Here is a 25,487-nt window from a genome sequence, read left to right as displayed (position 1 = left end):
CTCTATGGTACTCTTTTATGAAGTTCAAAAACAAAGTCAAGCCATATATTGTATAGGTATGTGTGTGTGGGTCATGAAACTATAAAAACAAGTATCAACAAATAAAATTCCGTATGATTGCTAGAATTCCCTCTTCCATTTATCAGTTGCCTCAACCCCTCTTCATTGCTTTAATAATGGCTTCAACTGTTACTTTTATGCAGACTTTATCAATAATAACATCTTGGATTTGTTGAATTTTATAGATTGAAAGAAACTCCTCCCCCGCCGAAAAAGGCTTTATTACATACAGAGGGGAGGGGTTCTGTCCTTTTTCGCTGCTGCTTTCCTCATGGCTCTCAGGATATTTAGCCCCTCTCTCCTCCTTTTGGCACAGATGTATGTACCCACCTTTTTCTTGATGAACCTGAGGGCTCGATTATCCTTAGAGACCTTGAGCAGCCACATAGTATGCTGATCCTATGGGGTGAAGCTGCACACCTCTTGGATCATGTCCTGCACGAACTTGGTCTTCTTGGTGAGGTGCTGGCAGCTGTGATTCAGGTTCCTCCCATTGGTGGTCACTCTGTGGCCTTTGTTGTGGCCCATGGCCATGGGGTAGCACAGAGCTATGACAGCTGCTCCTCCTGGCACCTGCAGTGGACTGAAATACACTTTTAATCTCCATTTCTAACAGTAAATAAAATGATGCTCAGAGAGTTTGTGACATGCCCAAGGTCATACAGTTTAGAAGATCCAGAGAGTTTTATATCAAATCTTATAACTCCAGCTCCAAATCTCTCAACCTTCTCTGTTAAGGTCTGAATCAGAATTCAAAAGCCCAAATGTTCAAGCAGGTACTTTATTTTTTTATTCAAGTTCAATTAGCCAACATATAGTACATCATTACTATCAGATATAGAGTTTAGTAATTCATCTATTGTGTATAATCTCAACATTTTGATAGTAGCGTGTATCACTTTCCTGCTCCTAAAATCAGTGCATGATCCTGTCTTGCTTCTTTCTTTAAATAAAGACACCATTATGCATGTCGATTTTAAATCACAAGTTTATCTTTAATTTTCCCTTCTACTCTTTTAGCTACCAAGTCCTACAAATTCTTACTATTACTTTGTTGACTTCATCACCTACCTCACTGATGAGTTCTAGTCTTCAAAGGGCATGAAAACACCTGTACTCTGAACTTCCTCCTTCCTAACCTTTGCCTCATGCTCTTTAGAATGCCTTCCTTTCTTCCTTACTTACCTTCACATTAACCTTCTTAATTAATTAACACTTCTCATCCAGAAAGCTTCTTATAGCTACCCCAAACTTACTTTTTTCTCTGTCTCTCCTCTCTTTATGCTCTTTATCTGTATTTTTCTTAAACCCTTACCTTTTTTGTATTTTGTATATCTATCTTATTGTTCTTTCCATTACCAGATTCTAAGAGTCCTGGCAGATACCATATTCCACTTGTCTTTTTAATCTTGGCATAACAAAGTCATGGAATAGATCATAAATGTGCAATGACTTCAATATAACTGTGTGGGAAATGTACAGGCTGAATTTGCCATAAGATAGGGAATTAGAGCAAAGTTTATATTTGACATGAGACACAAGTCTTCTTCTAACTATAATAATCATTATTTATTGTAGTTTTTAATCAACTTATTTCTCCTTAAGGTTGTCCCCCCCCCCCAAGAAAGTTTTACTGTTTAAGGGCACAGGATATTGGATAATTTGGACAGATACCCAACAAAAATAGTTCTTGAAAAATGTTAAGTCTTTCAACTTGCAGGACGAAGTACAAAGTCTGGGGATTAAATGCATCATGAATCCTGAATTATCTTTTCAAAGAAGCTATTCATAGAGTTGCTCATATACTTTAGAAAAGTTCAGACTAGTCCTTCCACACTAATACAGGTAATATATGCAAATAATGGAAACACAGTCTTCTCCCAGTGAGTGGAATAAGGAACCCTGACTCATCTTTGAACACAGTGCTGTTAGCAAGCTGATAGTGAGGAAGTGTGGCTTTACTTAACATACATACTTTATGTTGAATTCTGGGCAAAGAAAAATTTTCACCATAATACTTAAGTATTTGAATAAGAAATACAGCGTGATTTCATGCATTCACCTGAAAATCACACACGTATATCAAAATAGAGTGATCCTCTATTTACCATGATTGTGAAAGTTAAAGATTTTCCCTGATCCCTTCTAAAAATTACAGAGACCAAATCCTGAACAGCCTCCATTTTGAGAGTTTAAAGAATGGAAAGTAAATTAATCAGACTAAAGAGAGATTTTGACTTTAGAATTCTCTAATTCAAATTTATTTCTCCCTTTATTTCTTATAAATGATTTTTTCATCCATTACATTGCTTTTTTATCTTTATTTAGCCTGAATGAACTAACAAAATTTTTTTTAAAAAAATTATCTTTCTTCTACCAAGTCCCAAATTGGAACATTATGAATCTAGTGAATCCAAAAACTCATGAGTTTAGATACCATGATTGTACCTATTACAAGTACACTTGCTTTCTTGGAGATGAAATGTGTCTTTAGCTTATGGTTATTATGAAGACAATCTTTGTCTTTGGAGTCAGATTGTCCTTAGTCACGTATCAATCCTGATACGTACTATGCAACTCTGTACAATTTATCCTACCTTTCCAAATTCAATCCCTCATTTGTAAAATTGCCATCGTAATGATATTCATCTCAGGGTGGTTTTCTGAGATTTAACTGAGATAATAGAAAGTTCTCAGCTTTGTTATGTTACACAGTAAGTGTTTAAGAAAGTTATCTACTAAAACTATTAATGAGCTGTTCACTTTTATATAAAGCCAGGATGGATGCAGTTTGTAAACTGGTTACATAATCAGATCATCCTACCACTTCTGGATAACACACATGCAGAATAGGTAAAGTTGTCCATAAGACTTTTTGCTATAATCATTTGTGTCTATGGATCCTGGAAGTTTGCCGTGCCACAAAGAGTAGGCATTAGTCTACACATTTCAGTGAAGAATTCTATAAAAGCTACTTGCTTCATCCCTGCTATAACCTTCTCTCCCCTTAATATTCCAGCAGTGACAGTTGAAAGTTTCAGGTAAAATAAAATATTCTTTTTTTTTTTTTTTTTTTCCCCTAAAGAGCAGACAAGGGAGAAGCTGACTTCCCTCTGAGCAAGAAGCCTGATGTAGGGCTCAATCCCAGGACTCCTGAATCAGGACCTGAGCCAAAGGTAGATACTTAACTGACTGAGCCGCCCAGGCATCCCAAAAATATTCCTTTTTTTTTTTTTTTTAATGTTCTCATAGTGTTTTCTGTAGAGCTCTGTTATACTTTTTACACTGTAATTGTTTTGTAACATCTCTTTCAATAAGACTGGAAGGAATAAGAGAGGGAAGGGAGGATGGGAGGGAAAAGGAACGAATAACAAGAGCAGATTCAGAAACTCTTTTATATTTTCCTGTAATTTTTTGCAGATGTTTAGAATTATCCTTCCACTAAAATATAGAATATTTATTCTCTTAAATTTAGATAGGTGTCTGGAAGTTTTTGGATTTATACTAAGACTTTCCCTATTTTTTAAAAGCATTATTTATATTGCAAGCATTGGTAATACCTGTACTTATTTATATGCATTATTCTTAACTTTTGATGTATGCTCAATCCTTACAAGTTATTGGCAATTCTTGACTAATGGAATGCTAACCATATCTGTATCTCTGTCCAAACAATAAGGCATTTCATGAGATATAATAGTAAATAATAATAATTTCAAATATACTAACTTAAGTGATATAAAGCAAGTTGACAATGACTAGGAAGTTGATGACCAGTATTTAGAAGAAACCTATTAATAAAATGGGCTGCTTAAAGAGGAAAAATAATACATAGTCATGCTATGGTTTGGGCGAACTTAGCTGATTTAGTTTTATGGCATGTCTCCTAAGATCTCTGGATATGTTTTCTTAAAAGATGGCTTTCTTGAAAAAGCTATGCATTTTTGTTAAAAAAAAAAAACTGCCAAGAGTGTGTTAATCCTAGGTGCAATTGATTAATAAAGTAGTATCTACATCCCAAGGGGACAATAATACTAAAATATGTTTTCTTTTTCTTAAGGTTTACTTATTATATTTTAGAGGGAGAAAGAGAACACAAGGAGAAGGGGCAGAGGGAGAGGGAGAGAGATTCTCACGTGGATTGCGCTGAGCAGGGAGCCTTATGTGGGGCTCCATCTCACAGCCCTGAGATCATGACCTGAGCTAAAACCAAGACTTGGGTGCTTAACTGAATGTACCACCCAGCACCCCTGTTTTTCTTTAAATGTCAATTTCTCTTATAGAGATTAACAATACAAAAAAAAAAAATAAAGCAAAACAGAACAAAATAATAGAAGATATTTTTAAAAACCTTTAATTTTCTTTACTTCTTTGGAGATTTTTTTTAAAAAGGTTTTATTTATTTATTTGAGAGAGAAAGAGAGAGACCAAGCACAAGTGGAGGGGGTGGGGCAAAGGGAGAGGGAGAATCAGACTCCCTGCTGAGCTGGGAGCCCCTTGCAGGGCTAGATCTCAAGACCCTGGGATTATGACTTAAGTCAAGGCAGATGTTTGGCAGACCGAGCTGTGTGAATGCCCCAAATTTATCTTATTTTAACAATGGAGTAAATGAGACTGAACATCATTTCTGTGCTGTGCTCCCACCAAATATCATAACCTGATTTTAATTATGACAAAACATCAGAAAAACCTAAATTGAGGAACATTGTACAAAATCAGTAATGAGTACTCTTTCAAAATGTCAAGTTCATGAAAGGAAAGGGGAGAAAAAGTCACACATTGGAGAGGAGCTAAGAGAAATAACAGATACAACATACGACCTAAGATGATTCTTGACCAAGAAGATGTGGAAAAACACAGTAGGAGAAAAAAGGCGTAGCAAAAAGAAATGGGTGGAATTTGAATAAAATCTGCAATGTAGTTAATAGTGTAGTACCAATGTTAATTTCCTGGTTTTATAGTTGTATAATGATTACATATTGTGCTAACATCAAGGAAAGCTGAATGAGGATATATAAGAATTCTCTGTACTATTTTGCAACTTTTCTCTAAGTCTAAATTAAGTTAAAATATAAAGTTTAAAAAACTTGTTAACTTTTCCCAGCTCCATAATTTGAATAGTAGAAAAGTTTTGATTGGAACCAAAGTTCCTAGTTTTCTTTTCCCTACATCACACTACATCCCCATCAAAGTGGATATTCTCCCCCTTAGTTAACAAAGCAAGTAAGGGTTTATATTTTGTTTTAAATTATCCTGAAATTATGCAACTTGCTTCAATAAATGTACTAATCTTAATATTTTAATATTAATGGACTATAAGCAGAAAAGAATCCCTAAACAAGTAATGAATTAAATGAAATCAACTGATCAAATTGTTCTTTAGAAATACTACCAGTCAATTCATTGAATCAGGAAGAGAATTCATATATAAATTTGGATTAGGTATATCCAATACAATTGAGTTATTGACCATGTTCTATCAAGGCAACAAGGCATATTTGGTGTTAAAAATACCATTTTAAAAAAATCCCTAATATGCAACAACCAAAGGAGACAAATTGTGGGAAAGTGTCAAATTCGACTAAACCTATATATAAATCCATGGATTAAGATGAAAGTAGACATGGAATGAGGTTTTCTCAAAGAAAAGACTAAATGAGACATAGCCTGAGGCTTAGAAACTTCTATATTGAGTATCTAATGACATCTAAAAAATAAAAACCTTCCTAAGTAAGAAGGAGGTAAATTAACACCACTACCAACAAAAACTTTTAAAGCATAAATTTGGGCTCAAGTCAGTTCACAAATAATCTAGGCCATAAATATTTTTGAAATTTGTTACAAGCCAAGCATTCTGTCTTGCTTCAACATTGATACCAATTTGCCTCTACAACCTTGGGCAATTAATTATTTTAGTCCCCGAATGCCTAAAAGTGGGCTATTCACCTTTAAGTATTGTTATTATTATTTTACATTATGAGACTTTTTGGTAAATGGTTAATGTGTGGAAACATTTTAAGTTCTTGGAAGCAAGGCATAAATACTTTCTTAGTCACCATTCTGCATAGAAAGAAGCTATTTGGTTAGCTGGGAAAAGCAAAAAATAAATAAATAAATAAAAAGTATATATATATATATATATATATATATATATATATATATATAGGCACTGTGGTTGAGCTTTGAGTCTGCCAGGTAAAAAAAGAATCCTGACAACTCTTCAGGATACCAAATTGGAGGAATAGAATTCCCTCACATATTTCCTCTTTCAATAATAAGAGGATAATAATAATAAATGATAATAAAATGATAAAATAAATAATAATAAAACAATAAAATAAATGGAAAGTGAGGGTATGAATTCCTTGCCCAGAATTCCTGTCTTTGGTCTCAGAGATCCTTTGTAAGTAGAATGGCCAAGCTGAAAATACTCATACGCATTCTGAATACCTTTAAACTATGATAGTCCTTGTGAACTCATAAGCAACATCTGTGTGTGCTTTTGTCCTGCAATAACATTATTAAAACAGTAAGTGGAAGAATTGCAAGACCACAAGAATGGTCCTAGAGGACATAGAAATCACGGCCTTTAATAGAAGAAGATTTTTTACAAAGAGGCTGATTACACTCAGGATCTCTTGGGTTGTTATGTTTTTCTCTCTAGGGAGAAGTCTGGTCTTAGAGTGAGGCAGAAACAAAATGGGAATCTCTTGTCAAATCGTGTTTTAAACCATGTAAACTTTCCAGTGTGAGGACAGTGCTTGAGCCACAACGTAAGTTTACTGATGGCTTCTGAAATGGAATACAGAGGTACCTGGGTGGCTCAGTGGGTTAAGCCTCTGGGTTAAGCCTCTGCCTTCAGCCCAGGTCATGATCTCAGGGTCCTAGAATTGATCCCTGCATCAGGCTCTTTGCTCAGCAGGGAGCTTGCTTCCCCCTCTCTCTCTGCCTGCCTCTCTGCCTACTTGTGATCTCTCTTTGTCTGTCAAATAAATAAATAAAATCTTTAATAAAATATTTAAAAAATACAAAATAGAATACATCCCCAAATCCAAGGAATATACATCTTCATATATTTCAATTGAACAGTTATTAGTTCTGGAAGAGATTTCACTCCCTGTAACTTCATGAAAACATAATACTCTGGGTTTTTTTGTATTAAAATGTGAGCCAAGTTCACTAGTAGTCTTTTTTTCTACTTCAGTAAGTTAACTCTTCTGGTGATGTCATAGGAGATTTGTCATTAAACAAGGATCTCTGAACAAAATCCCTTTGTAGGGGAAGAATGTCAACAAACACAAACTTAGGTAGGTAAGTGACTACCAGTGACAAGTTACTGCTCTGTAGAAACAAGCAGCCATTCAGTGAGAACTGGATACAGCTCAGGTCATTTGATACATTTGTGGGCCTTCTCTGTCTCTCATGCTGACCCAATTTTCCGTATCAGAACTGAATTCCAAGTAGGGGATCTACAGGGAAATCACTCAAATAAGTCACAAAGTAAATTTTTAGAAGCATCCGTTTTCTGGATGCAAACTTACTTATGACCACTTTTCTTGTATTGGAAAGGAGCTCTCTCCTATAAGAGCAGATCCACCTGTTGTTTCTTTTTGTCTTCTTTCTTAACATGTTTTCAGTAAGATCTAGCAATTTCTTTATCTAAATTAGCAAAAAATATAATAATAACCCCACCTTTGAACTTCTTAGTTTTCACATCAGTAGCCAGTAACCCTAATATCAAATCACTGTATGGTTGTGGACCAGCAGCACCGACGAAATCTTTGAGTTTGTAAGATATTCTGTCCCAGGACCCACTCCAGTGCTACCGAGTCAGCATTTTAGTAAGATCCTGAAGTAATCTCTTGTACATTAAAGTTTAGAAGCATTGCCTTATTTTATTAGATTGGCAGATTTCTTGCTTTTCACTTCACAGTTGGTAATTATAATCATGCTCCAATTCTGACCAATTGGAAGCTGAGTAATTATGTATATTATATATGTATATGTATATCTGTGTTCCTAAGGTTTATAATTTAGAAACATACCAGGGCTACCTATGTAAAAGTTAAGGTTCCAACTGGATGTGTACAAATCATACTTTAATTTTTTTAGAGATTTTATTTATTTGAGAGACAAAGAGAGCCATGAGAGGGGTAGAAGGAGAGAATCCCACACAGACTCTGTGCTGAACCAGGAGCCCGTCGTGGGGCTTGATCTCATGACTCTGAGATCATGACCTGAGCTGAAATCAAGAGTGGGACACTTAAGCAACGAAGCCACTCAGGCACCCCAATCATATTTTAAATTTTTTACAAATATTATTGTGTAAAAATTATCAGGGATTTCCTGTTATCAGAACTAAACATTTTTAAATTAATATTTTTATTTTAATTCCAGTGTAGTTAACATATGGTATTATTTTCATTTCAGGTGTACAATACAGTGATTCAACAATTCTGTACATCATTACTCAGTGCTCATCTTGATTAGTGTACTCTTAATCCCCTTCACCTATTTTACCCATCCCCTCTGATATGTTTGATTTTAAACAAGTGCCCTCAGTTAAAGTTAAGACCCAAGACTTTTTTTTTTTTTCAAGAAATAAGCCTTTTGGTTGAAGGATTATATAGTGTATTCTCTACTGATTGTAACATAAGTAAAGTCAACATCCTTTACTTTATGCCAGACACTGTAATTAGCTAAAACTCGAGCAAGAGAAAATGCAGACCACAAGCAAATCTGTGCGTTCCTTCAGGGAAGCATATGCCTCATGATATATCAGCTAAATGTTAGGAATATGACAACTAGCAATACATCGTGGATTCTAAATAAATATATGTTGAATAAATGACTATGCTCAAGGGTAAACTTTACCTGCTTAGATCACAAGGTGAGGAAATGTCTTTCCCTCTAAGTCGCCTTCTGGTGAAATCATCTTGAACTTCTGGGCCTGTCCTTCCTCTTAAGGATTCTTGACTGCCATTGTCTTTCACCTCTTCCATCATGCATAACACTCTAAATTCACGAGGTGGTATTTCAGTATGCAACTGTGACTGACTTTGCTCCTACCATTCCAAAGTATACAAGACATTGCTACTGGGATTTGATGTCATATCATCTTTCTTTACATTGACTCAGGTAGTGTTCCCACTGAGGAGTCAGAGGGCTTTCTCCTTAATAGATTTGTTCGTTTTTTGTTTTTTTTTTTTTTAATCTCCCAAATGAACAGCAATACTTCAACCTTATAGCCTCTTAAATAATTTGATAACTTGAGACATCTAGAAAAAACATCCAGTCAAAAAGTATGTATACAATACCCATAATTCTGAAAGTTGTTTTTAGGTCACTTTTAGGGAATATTGAACATGAAGGAGAACAAACATGATACTGACAGATGGTGATAAAAATTAGAAGGAAATATATAAACAAAGAGATGGGATGGAAATAAATTGGATGTGGGAGGCTATTTTAGGTCAGGATGGTGATTGCAGATCCCTTCAGGAGGTAGTGATATTTGAGGCATGTAGATGTAGAAACCAGAAAATTAAATGTAGGGAAAGAGTGAGAGAAAGAAAGGAATCAGGAATGGTAAGTAGTTTTTTAGCTTGAGCAAATACATGGTCTGTTTTGTGATTTACTGAGACAGTGGGTTCACAATAAAAATGAATGAGTGAATGAATAAGTGATTGAATTTATTAATGAAAAAGTTAATGAACCTATGAAAGTTTTCCTGTATCTGGGTATGAGGATATTTGCATGATACTCTCACATCACAGTGTCCCATTCAATGCTATTCCTCATAAATTCTGCCAGGATGGAGTTGAAGCACCTTGATTCTTTCCTTCTTCAGGATGAGTTCCCTCCACCACCACCCCATTCTGGGGCATTCTCTGAGAGGTTGGTAGTGACCTTATCCTCTCTATTTATTAATTCCTATAACATTGCATTCATTCTAATGGGCACAACTAGTTCTGACAATCCTAAGGTAAGAATGTGGAAACATTTTTTAGGATACTTATTTCACAGGATAGTACTTGAAAAGTTGCTTTATAATGTGTGAGAAATGTCTAGCAAATTTAATAAGACAGTAACACATTTTTGGTTCTATGAACACATATGGAGCCATGATGCTATCCATCCCCACCATCTTTCCTGCTGAGTTCTCCATATGGACCAATAGGTATTGATTTCAGATGTAAGAAGTGGTTGTGTGCTCATGTCCTGGGGTTCGTGAATAGAATACAAAAGCTTAGTCCTTACTTGCAGAGAACAGTAGGATGTGTCCTGGAAAAGTGGTATGAAATTATGTGAATTATGGTTTTTCAAGACACCAGATCAATGAACCAAATTCAGGGTCACAGTGCTTTTCTTTAAGTACAGTTGTGTTAGAATGCGTTTGATTCTTGTGATCTTTTGGCATCATTATATTTATATTCATGCAGCCTGTTTCTAGATATACTAGAGATTTGTCATAGCTAAGAACTGTATTTCCCCTCTTTATGATTTAAAACAGTAATTATCATAGATTATTACTTAAATAAATTACCATTAGTAATTTTTCTTCTAAATGATATATATGAGATTGTCTTAACAGAAGCACATTTATTTGAGGGACTGAGGTGTCTTCTAGAAGGAAATATACCATTTTTTAAAAGTTTAAATAAATAATATAAAAAACATTGGTGTTCAAATAAAGATTTAAAGAAATTTTACACCAGGGTGGGTGGTGCCTAAGAGAAGGGAGAGTCAAGTGAACAAATATGACCCCTATAAATTCTTAGTTTCTAGTGCAGTGATGGTCATTTAAGTCTGTTGCCAGACCCAGATCTCTTTGGGCTTATGTTTTAGTCTTATGTGCTAAAAGAAGTTTTACTAAAACAAAAATTATGTGTAAATATTAGGGCACAAACAATACTCTTTGTAATCCATATGGGAAAGTAAAATAATAAAATGGAGAAAAGCATTACTTTAGCACAAGATAGACTAAACATGGTTACAATCATGTGGAGGGTTTCAAAGAGCACATCACTTTCTGACATCTAGAGCCTCCAAGTATCAACTGCCTAGTAGTAGCCATGTCTAAAAGAGGAAGTCCTAGTGCACTCCAGTAGGCAGAGGGACCCTGCTGGGAACAGAAATACCCAAACAACTGGACTGTGTCTAAATTCTTCCTAGTGATAGTGGTAGGACAATGGCAAAGTAAGGTGAACAAATTTTGACAAGTGACCTGGGTTTGAATTCTGTTCTATCCACTTAATAAATGGATAACTTGGATAAATTATAATTTTGAGTGAGTTTTTTACTCCTTGTGTATATGTATATATACACACACACATATATAACATATATAGAGTTGTATAATGCATGCTCTATATGTTTGCCATGTAAATCAAATTGTACAGCAGACAGGAAGCACCTAGCATGGTACCTTCCTGGTTGAATAGTTCAAAATGTTAGTTCTTTTTCTTGCCTTTCCCTCTTCTCTGTATTGACTAAGAACCAAAGAGAAGAGCCATAAGGTGAAGAGTAGATAGAAAGGGAGTCTAAATGAAAAAAATGAACAAGAGAACATGATCTACATGAAAAAATGAGATGATTGAGAGAGGGATGAGGCATTGAACCCATATATTGCCTAATGTAATGATACTGGAAACAGAGTTGAGAAGGGAATAATTGACTGATGGTAGAAAAAAGTAATTAAAACAGGAAAAATTTGCTAAATATACAAGGATTATAAAAGAACCGTTATGAGAAATCACGGTGTATTGAAAAACAAGTGCCCATTAGTTTGCTAAGAATATGGCAGTACTGCATAGGATACTACTAAGAGAGTTCTATTAAGTCATTTGAAAATAACATTTTTCTTCTCTCTTTTGATTAATCTTTCTAGAAGCTTGGAGTATAACAGGCATAGCACATCTCCCAAAGTTAGACACTATACCAGAAAGTCTGAAAGAAAAACCAAAAACAAACAAAAAGGAGTCTCGGGGGAAAAGAAAAAAAAAAGAGTAAATGGATGTGTATCACACCAGTTAACTCACTGGTGATTGAGGTAAATCCAGTATTTTTAAAAACAAGTATATAAAAAGAGATTGAAATTGTAGGTTACGTGTTACAAACAGGATTTTACTGAAAGGTTCTAATCCCCGTTCTAGAACCCATTTGGGAAAAACAACACACACCCAATAAATAATTTCTGGTGGTTCCTAGGATATTATATAGATAATGATGAATTTATTGAGATGGCATATTACCGTCTAGTTGGAATTATTAAAATTCTTCAAATTATAGTTAGGTTCATGCAGACCATTTATTGCTATTTGATCATGGCTTAGGCAAAAGAAGTCTTGGAGTAGATATTTAAGACAATTTTTGAAAGGTCACTGATGATTCATAGGTGTTTTATGTAAATGTAAAAGTGTTTTTCTCCTTTTGACTCAACTCACTGTGGTGTAAAATTTCTTATAATCTTTATTTGAACTTCAGTGTTTTTTTATATTACTTATTTGAACTTTAAAAAAATATCAGTAGAGTAAAGTTAAAGATAAGTAATGGGCCAGTATAAGTCAAGCCGTACTTTCTTTGTTATTAATAACTGTAGATTGAATGCTTAATTCTATGTCATATTCAGTCGTCCACATCTACATGCAATGATTAAGCTAAAAAACTGACGAAAAATGATTAGTGATAGAATTAGAGTATTTCCCATGTTCCTGTTATTAGGCCAATCATTTAAGAATATGCAAATGTATAGAGGTAATGGAGGGGAATTTAACACATACATTTCACTTCTTTATAGCTGTCAGTGGTGAGCATGCATATTATTTCTCTCCTTAGACCAAATTGTTAGCAGAATCTGAACATAAGAACGGTTTGCAGTAAGAACCTTGTGTCAGAGACAATATCCTTCACCCAAAAAAAGCTTAAAGAAAAATTTTTAAAAATGTATAGGAGATCAACTTTTCATTTTGCCCTTAGCAAACCAGCAAATTGGTTTTGTAAACCCAGAAAAGGTATTTATTTTTCTTAAATTAAGGACAAGGAGTCCACCATTATTTCAAACTCTTCAGTAACATGGAAGATTTACATTAACAAAGGAAGAGTCATTTAAGTTATTTCATAGGAAATAGTGGCTACATTTGCTTCTGAAATGTATTTTGAATATAAATAAATTCAATAAATTCTGCCTATATCCTCACTTCCTGAACAAGGCTAAAACTGGATAACTTTCAATGTTGGCTACAGTTACCTCTTGGGTCAGAGGAATTAAATTCTGCACTGTTAATAGTGGGAATAAATAAAATAGCACAGCGTCCATCTCAGGTTATAATGGATTTTTTTGGGTACTTCTCCCAACTTGACTAACACTGAAAAGAAGAGGGCTTTTTTGAAGGACACCTCCTGTTGTGCAACAGTGCCTCCCCTAAGGTTATTTTTCTGTCTTCTTTGTTATGTTCACCTTAAGCAGCTATTGCCAGGAACCCCAGTGTTCACCCCCTGTGGGAAGTTGCTACTGCTAAAAAGAATGCAAAGTCAGAGATTTAAGAGGGTTTCCTGGTGCCTCTGGCTGAATTCCAGTTTGGCTGCAGCTTCTCTGGTGCTGCGATTCTCAATGAGGGTATTTACTACCAAAAGACCTAATGCATTCAAGTCATTTAGAATGATGTTAAAGGCATTTAAAACTGAAGTGGATGAGAGGAACAAACAAACAAACAAACAAACAAACCACATACAACCTGTATAGCCATAAAAGCAGTGCCACAATGGGGTGAGGACAAAAGGAAAACCAAAAATGTTGCCTAATGCATGAGGTCCTATAGTCCTTTTTCTTTCAAGGATGTCTTTGTTTTCTGCTTTGCTGGGAAAAATCAAGCCACTGAATGCCCACCAGCACATTTCTCCTACCAGCATTCCTACCTATCCATTCTGGCTTCTCTTGTGTTATCAACTCTATTGTTCTTAAGGGTAAATTCTTCACTAGGCACTGCCCCTCTATCTTACTCAGAGATGTTGTTCAAGCAATTTTCCTGTCTCTTCTCTATCAGCAAATTTTTTTCTTTCCTGGGTCAAGCCCATCAAACATTCCAATATGCTAACATTTGTATCTTAAAAATATTCTTTTGATTTCAAGCCCATTGTAGTTATCATGTTTTTGGTGCAAAGAGGTAGTTTTGATGAGAGGACAGAAGGCTGGCTGAGGACAAAGCAAAAGCTGACACAGTCCAACTTTCCCCCACCCCCATTCCTGGGTGGGACATCTGTGACATTCTTTAGGAATCTCCCACCCATCTTAATGTTAATACCTTGCTAGAGGGCAAAACGACCTTGGCGATGGCAAGGCCTCTGGTGTCGGTGTCTTATAGGTCCTGTTTAGCATATGAAAGTTCTATTGAAGCCTCCCTTTTCCTTACCTCCCCCCAACTCCAGGGTACCTGCTACTCCTCACAACCCCAGGGCAGCCGCTCTTCCTGCCCACAGGTCCTGTCCCCGTGGTTTAATAAACAACCGTTTTGCACCAAAGATGTCTCAAGAATTCTTTCTTGGTCATCAGCTCCGGACCTCAACCCACCGAACCTCACTTAGATTCTAGAACTTCATCAGTTTTAATAAAGCACGTGGAGGCAGAAAGAGCTGCACTGGGATTAGTAAGAATGGCCAATGATATACTTTCAAGTTGGGAGGGAGTTAGGGATAGTGTAAATCTAAGGAATTTTGGAAGCAAGATTTCCAGGACCTTGAGGGGTTCTAGCTACTGTTAGGAAAACATCATTTATTACTATCTAATAAAACCTTAGTCATAAGGCCCTTCAGATGTATATTGGTGGGTTATATGCTTGGGGGATGATTGCAACATGTATCTTAGGAGTAGAGATAAAGGAAGTTTCCAGAGGAATTTTTTTTATTTCTTAAAGTATATGTACTTTATGGGAGTCAGGCTAAGATTGGCTTTTGCCTTTAGCAAAGTATTAACATTGAGAAGGCTGAGTTCCTAAAAGAATATCACTTTACAAAGGTGGGGAGTATTCCACTACTATCTGAAGTACTTCAAGCAGTACATGGGACACTGTGTAATAGGTTCTAAAACTATGTTTGTTGAATACATGAATATATTTTTATTGGACTGAGTGAAAAATACACAGCATTTTTTTTTTTTTTTAGGAGGAAACTTACCAGATTTCTTTGAGGTCTCCTTTTAAGTACACCACATAATTGAGAGGGCCAAGAACATTTTAGGCCTTGATAAATCATTTAACCATTCCATCTATTTTCAGGCAGTTTAAAAAAATTGATCGTGATATTTTCAAATTCAAGCATAGTGGTATAATCTGAATTTTGGAGTGATAATAGCAACATTTGATTTTAGCTCATCAACTTGTGGGATCTTGGCAAGTCATTCAATACTTCTATATTCAGTATCCTCTTTTGATAAGTGGGGATAGTAAATAATAAACCATTTACATTCTTTATAACATTTAATTTACCAAACAATACTATGATATAAAGTTTGTATCCAATATCTAGTAAATAAGATTAATTAAGTTATAAATGTTGGTATTGTATTACTGCTTTTGACATTGGTTGGTGTGTGTGTGTGTGTGTGTTTCTTTCTCTTTGGCTCATTGTTGCCTTAATTCCTACTTGCTGTAAGTGATAGAAGAGAGGGAGTAGGGGGGTAGAAGGAATAGTAGACATGAAGAAGGGCTGGTCTTGTGATAGGCCATCAGACTACAAAGTGCTAGTCATTCTTTGATTGTTTAATAAGCACGAGTTTAGATGTGCTAATGGTCAACTGCAAGTTAGACAGCTAGAATTTGTTTCTACAAGGACACAAATGACAAAATTGTTTTTGTCCTGTGATTCTTTACCTAAAGGATGCATGACTTTAGACCCTTCAAAATTCTATCAAGATGCAGTGGATTTTTAAAGATAATTATACCTGATTTTTAATATTGATTCCTGATCAGTATGACAAACAGTATAAATTAGAGAAGCCTACTTAGAAATGATCAGAAAACCTCTATTATGACATGCATCATACTTCTACCACTTACATAGTTATAACATTATTAATTGAATCTTATTTATAGAAAATAATGTTATTCTTAGGTCCATTCATTCCCTAATGGTGAAGACAGTGGAATTTTTTTTTTAAGATTTTATTTATTTGAGAGAGACAGGGAGAGCAAGCAGTGGAGTAGGGCAGAGGGAGAGGGAGAAACAGATTCCCCACTGAGCAGAGAGTCTGATTTGTAGGGCAGGATCCCAGGACCTTGAGATCATGACCTGAGCCAAAGGGAGATGCTTAATCGACTGAGCCACCCAGGCACCCCAACAGTGGAAAGTTCTGCATTCTTGTTCCCAAACAGAAATTCACAATTGCACTGTAAGGAATATAATTAATCATGATCATATGGGTAATCATATTGAAATACAACATGCACTTGATTTTAAAAATGAAGCTACTAAGAATCTATATTAAATAGTTTCCTTTGACATCAAATTTTACTAATTAGGACCTAGCCCTGAATTAACATCAAAGAGTGTGATTATCCTGAAATACCCCTGATAGTCATACTTAATCCTATCTTCAATTCCAAAGGCACAATGGAGACCTCTTAGAACTCCATTACTTAAAATCTGATGAACTTGTATAATCTGCTTCAATGCTTTGTCATGAATCTTTTCCACTATGTTGGAATCTCTGCTTCTGACACAAAAATTGTCAACCCATATAAACAGGCTTAGTTTAGTATATATATAAATATAAGTCTCTCATTCCTGATATATATGCACTGTCTGCTAACCTAATTCTTGCAGTAGAACACTTCTTGCTTTGTAATTTTATTATCTGCTTCTATATTCCCTACTATGTCATTTCTAAAACATACAAAAGATCTTGAACATCCCTGTATCTAAGTCAATAGAGCACATTTAAATTATGCTTATAATTAGGAATTCCTGTTCCTCTGTAAATGAGAAAGAAATTCTGAATGTTTCTACCCTTTCAAAGTCAAATGTGTGTATGTTGTTTCTGAAGATCACTATCATTCCCCAAGCCTGTGCTCTTCTCATTCAAAGAGATTACTTTCCAGTTGCACAGATGCGTCCAAATGCTTTTCACTTGACAGTGAATTGCCCATTCATCTGAGTGCTTTATTATATTGACGTCCTATAATTATTCTTTAATTAAATAATGACACAGGTAATCTACTAGTGAAGATATTAAGGAGACTTAACATACAAATGAATTATGGGATGATGATACCTGAAGCACCATCTGGAATAGAGAGTACGTAAGGAAATAAGATGTTACAAAAGAGTAAAGTTTTTTTTTTTCCTTCTATTTCTGTTCTAAGATAAATGAATACAAGCTAAGACCTGGGAAAGTTAATTGAATGTCTTTCAGTCCAGTGTTGCCAGTTCAACTGAGAAACCTCTTCAGAATATCAAAACAGCACTACTTTTAGATTCTGTTGTTTCTGATGCCTAGGTAGGCTAGTAATATTTGAACTTTTTATTGTGTTTTCATGATGTGATTCACTGAAGTTAAAAGAGGGCTCTCTTTCACTGGATATCCAACTTCTCTTTACTTTGGTCTTCTGTTTGTTGGGTTTTCAATATTAATTAATTAGTTAAAAACAAACATTTGTGGCACTAAGTGTCCAAGGTACTTACCTGTTAGTTTACCTATTAGCAATAGACTTCAGAAACATGTTGTAGCCAGGGAGAAAGACAACAGTTCTCCTTTGAAATATTTTGAATATTATTTCTACTATAGACATTTTGTTAAAAAGAAAGAAACTCGGAGTACATTCTCTTTTTCCAGCAATACTAAATCTCCTGGCAGAGGTTCTTCTCTTGTTGGCCCCAAGGTGGTATAATGGCTTCTCTGAAACTCACAGGTTTGTGAGACTGTTTCTCCATTAAGCTTATATATACAACATTGCTTTTGCTGGCCTTAGGTCTAAGAAGCCCTCTGTGAAGTCTCTTAATTTGGTCTACTCTGGGTACCTCCATGAGCATCTTTGGAACCAAGCAAGTGTAGGATGTCTTAGACTCTGAGGTGTCTAAGACCCAGTGTGGCTCTTTACTCTGTTTTACTTTTTATCATTTAAAAAAAATGAGAACTTACCCCTGCCCATGGAGCTAGAGACTTTTCAGCTGAAGGTTTTCAGAAAAGTTGTGCTTTTTCTTTAAAAGTGTGAAAGCCAGGAGCTTTTCCTCTAGGCTTATTTGACTAAATTCCAGCACTGGGACAGAGTGGGGTTCCACGATGTGAAGCCTGATGGGCATGGTTTTTGAATGTGAAGAAAATACAAACTACTTTTTGTTCACAGGAAGAGTAATAACAGTAATATGAATAATGAATATGAATATAAAAATGTATTGGTTGTATAATTGGCACCATGCCCCTACTATTTGCTTTAAATATATTCTTATATTAATTAATTATTACAAATTAATAAATTATATCAATAAAATTAATATAAATTAATATAAAATAATTTATATTAATTAATTAATTTATATTAATGCTATTTCTGTGAGGTAATTATTATTATCTGTATATGATAACCAATAAAGTTCAAGCTTATTGGGTTTAATCACATGACCAAGGTCACACAGTAACTTTCAAAGGATGGCGCTGAATCCACATTTCTCTGACCCTTTCCACAAAACCACATTTCCACTGCCTAATTGTCACTAATTCCATGGTTAAAGCTTCACTCAGAGCCTGAAAAATGTGCCCTGGTTACTTAATCTTTCTGTCTCTGGTTTGTTCCCTGTAAAAGGGAAACAATAATTTTATTCATCTCAATCAACAAAAGTGAAGATGAAATGAAGTCATGTATATAAATAGCTCTGTAAATTATAAATCACTATTAATAAATATCTTAGTAGTAGTGCACTATTTTGAAAAATAATTACAATTAGTTCTCAAATAATTGTACTGGAAGTACTGAAGGTTATGAATAAACCCAAATCTTATCTAGTTCAGATTGGGTCAAAATGGGTACCAAAGTTATTTAACATAGATTTATTTAGTTAAAATTAAATCCTGCATTTAAGAACATATTTATAGAAAACATTTTTTTTTTTTTTAAAGATTTTATTTATTTATTTGACAGAGAGAAATCACAAGTAGATGGAGAGGCAGGCAGAGAGAGAGGGAAGCAGGCTCTCCGCTGAGCAGAGAGCCCGATGCGGGACTCGATCCCAGGACTCTGAGATCATGACCTGAGCTGAAGGCAGCGGCTTAACCCACTGAGCCACCCAGGCGCCCTATAGAAAACATTTTTATAGAAATCACCTCAAAATGTAAAATCTAAAAGAAATACAACAGTTATGGAGCACTCAAGACAACATAAATTCCCTTATGTACAATGGAAAAAATTACCCTTTCTTTGCTAAGATAGACTGTTTTCCCCCCACACAGGACTTTTTCCATAATAGAATTCTAATTTTTATGCATTACATTGGAATCTGGGTTAACCAGGTTTAGTCCAAGTCTAACTCTCATCCCTTCTTCACCCAAATGTTCAACATCCATGACAGATGCAGTTTAGAAACACAAGTTCTGCTCCTCTCGCCCCTCAGTCAGCACCCCAGTGCTAACAAGAGAAGGAAGTAAGGTTGTTCCAGACATTGCACTGATGAAACTATAAAATAACCAATTGTCCTCAGTTCAACACATGACAATGTTTTTTCTTCCTTTTACCCCATAATTTAATCTGTAAATCATAGGTGAATCCACATTTCAAGCACCTTTTGGGATAGTTGCCTATAGTTTAATAGCTCACTTGCTCGCTCTCCCCTTCTCTTTCTCTCTCCCTCTCCCTCTATCCCTCTTGTTGATAAATAGAGAGATAAGGAAGAGATTAGATACACACACACACAGTCCTCTTCCACCCTGGCTATATTAATATGTGCCTTGACTTCCAATCCTAACTCTTCTGTTGCTTAAGCCTAATTAGTTTCAGAATAATTTCCTTTTCAACCTTATTTGGCATAGAACATTCAAATACTGACAATGGGACAGCAGTGGGTAAAGGTAGCATGAAGAATGGAAATTCATAGAGAAGGAGATGAGGCTTTATGGGGCATTAGAGAGAGAGATTATGAAGCAAAACTTCTACTTAGATTCCTACCCCTCACCTCATTGACACTACCCCTCTGAAAGAGGATCAGAATATAGTAAAGAGGAGCTAATAAGACTATATAGCTACATAGCTAAAAACTGAAACTATACCTTAAGGAGCTCACAGGATTGCCTTCTCTAGTAGCTGATATTTCTGTTTACAATGCTTCTGCTCCTACAGGTGACTGTAGTCTCTTATGTTTGGTATCTAAGGCAAATTTGTTTTTGATAAATTCTACATATTTCACAAAGAACAAGTTATGCATTGTTAGAAACAATATTCGGATCCTCTAGTGTTTGTAACAGCTTATTGATAGAAACTTCACTGAAATGTTTGTTAAGCATAACAAAGTGAGAACTTGCCTGGAACTGAAATTTGTGAGTCAAGGACTGGGTCACAAATTCTACTGAGACATACTTTAACAGCTTATAATAAAGAAAAAGAGAGAGAAATTCAAGAGATGCATAGGTTGTGTCAAGTCTTATGAGGGGGATGGCATTTCTGCCTATACATTACAGGAAAATCCTCTGTATAAAAATATGATAAAGTCAACAACCTGTATGTCATCTTATATAAGTCATTATAATCATCATGCAGAAAAACCCCTCGTTTTCAAAATATCTCAATCTAAAGTTATCCTTATTATTATTTTTTCAAAGAAAGTAGAATGTATGTATTTTTCAATGTAGAAAGAGAAGTAGATAAATTTCATAATGTAGTGTCTCATTTGCTTTTTTAGCTTCTTTGGAACAACATCAAAAATCCAAAGGAAGCTTAATTATTTTACTTAAAATATTGTTTTTAAGCAAATAAGAATATTGAGAATATTAGCAAAATACTTGGAATAGTACAACCCATTTTCTTAAATGTCACTTGATTATATTGCATTAAATGATGAGTTATTCATGATGCCAAATTTTAATGTTTTGATGTTTTAACATTTTAATGTTTAAATTTTAACAATACAGATTTTTTAACTCAAATAATTTAGTTTTAATAATCAAATTCTGAAAATCAAGTCATTAAGTTTGTTTACACTCTAATGAGGACATTAGAAGATCCACTGACAGCGAGTGAATTACAGAAACTATCCCTTATACTGTGTGGGCTAGCACTTAGTTTCAAATCCGAACTTTTTTAAAGATTTTTTTTTTTTTTCATGAACCTAAGGTAAAAATAAACGAAGACTCATGCTTGGGGTCCAGTAATTAAATCAAGTTTTAAAGTTATGACTCATACAATTTAAGGTAGCCCTTCACAAGAGCCAGGTGGGCATGGATTGGCATATATCTACATATAAAGTTTGTATTTTGAATCCCTGAGTGGTATGTAATGGAGAAATGTATAAAATTTTCAAGCAAAAGAGTGATATAAATATGTTAGGAAAATTACTCTGGCAGTGAAAGTTTTCTACAAGGAGTTAGGGGAAAATCTTACAAGACCATTGAAATAATCCAGTTAGGTATTGTGGGAGGAGAATGATGAGAGAATCGATGAAGAGGCCTTTTGATAATTGGAGCTATAGAACTTCCTGATAAATTCATCCAATGCAAACTTAAAAAGGGAGAAAGAAGACTATGGTGAAGTCAGCTAAGTAGTGGTGAAATCCTCCCCCAAGATAGGATTAAAGGAAGAGGAACAAGTTTTCTGGAAGGTGACAAATCTTCTTGGGGACACCATATGATTGAAGGGACTGTGGGATATCTTGTAGAGATGCCTGTTGAGGAGACAGAAGTTTAGATATGGTTGTAGAATTCTGGTTTGTGTTGGCCATCATTTGCTTATAGGGAAAAGTTAAAGTGATACCTGTGATATATTAATAAATGAGTTAATACACATAAATCTTGGAATAATGACTGGAACATGGAAAGAACTCTATAAATGTTACCTACTATTATCCTTCAGTAAAAGTTTGTTAAATAAGAAAAAAAATGGGGAAGACCTTAGAATAAGGCTTGTCATGTTTTGTTATAAAATCAACACATAACAAATGAAGATGGAGATATGAAAATTCACTGCAGTGAAAAACAGCTCCCATAAGACTTGGCTAGAGTTACTAATGCAGCTATCACTATTACCTGGAACAGTTGCCATTGCCAAGTATTTATTTTTTCCAATTTTATTATTTATTTTCTGCATCATGGCAGATAAAAATAAACATCTGAAGCAAAGAAACTCCCAAATGTTAGAATAACGTGTTTCCACAGTATTTCCTTTTGGCTGCCTAACAGATAGTATGTATTGATTACATGGGCTACATCATCTTTATATTTTTATTCCTCACAGAACCTATAACAGTGTTTTGGACATAGTATACTTTAAATAAATTGGATGAAGTGCTGACTAAATGAATATTTACTGTGCCCATTGTTAAGCCGTAAAATGATATTTTTTTCCTTACCATTGCCTGAATATAAACCTGCTTGGTTAAATAACAGTGAAAAATTAATGTAGAAAGAGTATAAATAAAGGAGAGGGAAGACATTTAGATATTTAACTTGAGGGGAGTCGAGTTTGGAGATCTAGATAAACTCGGATCTGAGCAACAATGGACATCACCAGTGTAGAATTGAGTGACAACCAGAGTTTTACTGAATTGGAATATGCATTTTAACAGATCCCCAGGTGATTCCAATGTACATTAAAGTTTGAGAAACAGTGTCTTATGGTCTCTGGAAGATACAGTTTATGTTCATGTAAGTCATTTCCTGGGCCTGGGAATTTGGAACCAAACTGAATGTATTAGGTATGTCTCTATTTTACAATGTTAGAATGAGAGAAGCTTTTTAGTGATCATGTGATCTAACTTCTGGATTTAAACTGGAATCCATGGAAGCTTCCATAGGAACTGTTATAACAAACCGAGACACAAATTTTATTTTTTTAATGAAATATTTTAAATAGAGGTGCTCTTGTACCAATTTGAATAGAGTGTAACTTGATTTGCTTTATTAATTTAAGCCCTCACAATTATAAGTTTGCTCATGGAGAGATATCAAACATCCCAGAGGTTCTAAAGAGGTAAAAGATCTATACTCTGAAAACTGTTGGAAACTTATGAAAGAAATTGAGGAAAACACAAAGAAATGGAACATTTCCATGCTTATGGATTAGAAGAACAAGCATTGCTAAAATGTCTAAACTACCCTAAGCAATCTACACATTCAGTGCAATCCCTATCAAAATAACACCAGCATTTTTCACAGAGCTGGAACAAAGAATTCTAAAATTTGTATGGAACCAGAAAAGATCCTAAATAGCTAAAGTAATGTTGAAAAAGAAACCCAAAGCTGAAGGTATCATAATTCTGGATTTCAAGCTCTATAACAAAGCTGTAATCATCGAAACAATATGGTACTGGCACAGCAACCTCTTTGACCTCAGCCACAGCAATTTCTTGCTAGACATGTATCTAGACGCAAGGGAAACAAAAGCAAACATGAACTATTGGGACTTCATCAAGACAAAAACCTTTTGCACTGCAAAGGAAACAATGAATAAAACCAAAAGGCAACCCATGGATTGGGAGAAGATATTTGCAAATGACCTATCTGATCAAGGATTAATATCCAAAATCTGTAAACAACTTATCAAACTCAATACCCCCAAAATAAGAATCCAGCCAAAAATGGGCAGACACATGAAATGATGCTCAACATCACTCATCATCAGGCAAATACAAATCAAAACCGCAATGAGAAACCATCTCTCACCAATCAGAATGGTTAAAATGAACAATCGAGGAAACAATAGATGTTGGTAAGGATGCGGAGAAAGGAGAACCCTCTTACATTGTTGGTTGGGAATGAAAACTGGTGCAGCCACTGTGGAAAACAGTATAGAGTTTTATCAGAAAGTTAGAAATAGAACTACCCTACAACCCAGCAATAGCACTACTAGGTATTTATCCAAAAGATACAAAAGTAGTGGTTCAAAGGGCCACCTATACCCCAATATTTATAGATGCACTATCCACAATAGTTAAAACATGGAAAGAACACAAATGTCCATCACTTCATGAATGAAAAAAGAGGAGGTAGTGCATATACATACAATGGAATATTAGCCATCAAAAAGGAATGAAATGTTGCCATTTGCAACTACGTGGATGGAACTAGAGTGTATTATGCCAAGTGAAATACATCAGAGAAAGACAAATACCATATGATTTCACTCATATATGGAATTTAAGAAACAAAACATGTAAACATAGGGGAAGGGATTCTTAAGTATAGGAAACAAACTGAAGATTCCTGAAGAGGTGGTAGATGGGGGGAATGGGCTAAGTGGGTGATGGCCATTAAGGAGGGCACTTGATGTAATGAGCACTGGGTGTTATATGCAGCTGATGAATCACTAAATTCTATCCTTGAAACTAATAATGCAGTATATGTTAACTAACTTGAATTTAAATAAAATCTTTAGAAAAATATTCAAGAGGCTCTGAGGCAGAATATGGGGAGGGGGGTTCCAAAAAAATATGTTGGTGCTCTGAGATGTGGACTAATTGCACTGTTGCACTGTATATGTGTTTTTTCAGCCTCATCACTTTGCACAAGCTACTGCACATTCTGCATTTCAGCTAGGTTTCTACAAATAGTACAAAAAGGATAAGACAAAGTTCTCTTTGCCTCTGTGCTTTGAAGCTACATAACTTAAAGTATCAGAATAGGTGCTGTTTCTTCCCCCTGAAACACTTACCTGGTGATATCATACACTTCTTGCAAAGCTCAAATGATACGATGCACATGAAAGAACTGCGTGGATTCTGAAGAGCTGTGCCATGTTAGGATGCTAGATTTGGGGGCGTTGTTTATTGTAATTACTGTTGTGCTTCTTAATAATTTTAATGAGTAGTAGTATCATTACTATTGCTATTATTACTACTGAAGCTACCACTACATCTACTGTTGTATTAGCAATAAGCAGCAGAGTGATATGCTCATAGAGTAAAGGGCCTTGGAATAGGCTTTACAGCTTCCAGCTACGAAAATTTAAAGAAGCTATTTAATCTCTCTATGTTTTATTTCCCCATGATCACAAAGAAATTTGCAGTGGCCTACCACATAGATTTTATTTTAGTTTGGGTTTTTCTGGAAGTAAGAATTGATTCCGGTAGAAGTAGTTTGTTTTGGGGGAAGTATGAAGAATACTAGAGGGAAGTGGGAATGTGATACGGGGAGCAAAGACTACCTGCTGATAAGGACTGCACTGTGGAACAAGCTACCATGCTGAGAAGTGGCAGTTTAAACCTGCGGCATTGTTTGGCACTGTGATGATGGAAAC

At 35.1% G+C, this 25,487-nt stretch overlaps 1 pseudogene; it reads right to left on the bottom strand.

The window, feature by feature from the left end:
- Positions 1-282: 282 nt before the first annotated feature.
- The window catches only part of LOC116591431, a 43,702-nt pseudogene continuing 18,497 nt past the window's right edge, over positions 283-25,487 (bottom strand).

The sequence above is a fragment of the Mustela erminea genome, chromosome 1, assembly GCF_009829155.1.
Source record: "Mustela erminea isolate mMusErm1 chromosome 1, mMusErm1.Pri, whole genome shotgun sequence".
In the NCBI taxonomy this organism is placed as follows: Eukaryota; Metazoa; Chordata; class Mammalia; order Carnivora; family Mustelidae; genus Mustela; species Mustela erminea.
The sequence above is the reverse complement of the archived record's forward strand: the minus strand, read 5'-3'. Positions and strand labels throughout refer to the sequence as shown.